Source organism: Myotis davidii, unplaced genomic scaffold, assembly GCF_000327345.1.
Source record: "Myotis davidii unplaced genomic scaffold, ASM32734v1 scaffold96, whole genome shotgun sequence".
Classification (NCBI taxonomy): domain Eukaryota; kingdom Metazoa; phylum Chordata; class Mammalia; order Chiroptera; family Vespertilionidae; genus Myotis; species Myotis davidii.
The window spans coordinates 6,006,496-6,006,740 of record NW_006289416.1 but is presented as its reverse complement, the minus strand read 5'-3'; positions in this window follow the sequence as shown (position 1 = coordinate 6,006,740).

Sequence of the window (245 nt, the reverse complement as noted above, 5' to 3'; positions counted from 1 at the left end):
CCACTGCTTGGGCACTTGGGTAGCTTCCATATCTTGTCTATTATAAGTAAAGCTGCAATGAACCTAGGGGTGCAAATATTTTTGAGTGTCTTGTCTTTCTTCATATATATATATATATATATATATATATCAGTCGGGAGGCAACAAGCTTTCACCTGTGCCTCATCCATAGCGGGTGCTTGGGGTACTTTATTAGGATGAGCAAACGTTTATGAGAGCTAGACAGAAAGACTGTGATTTACTTC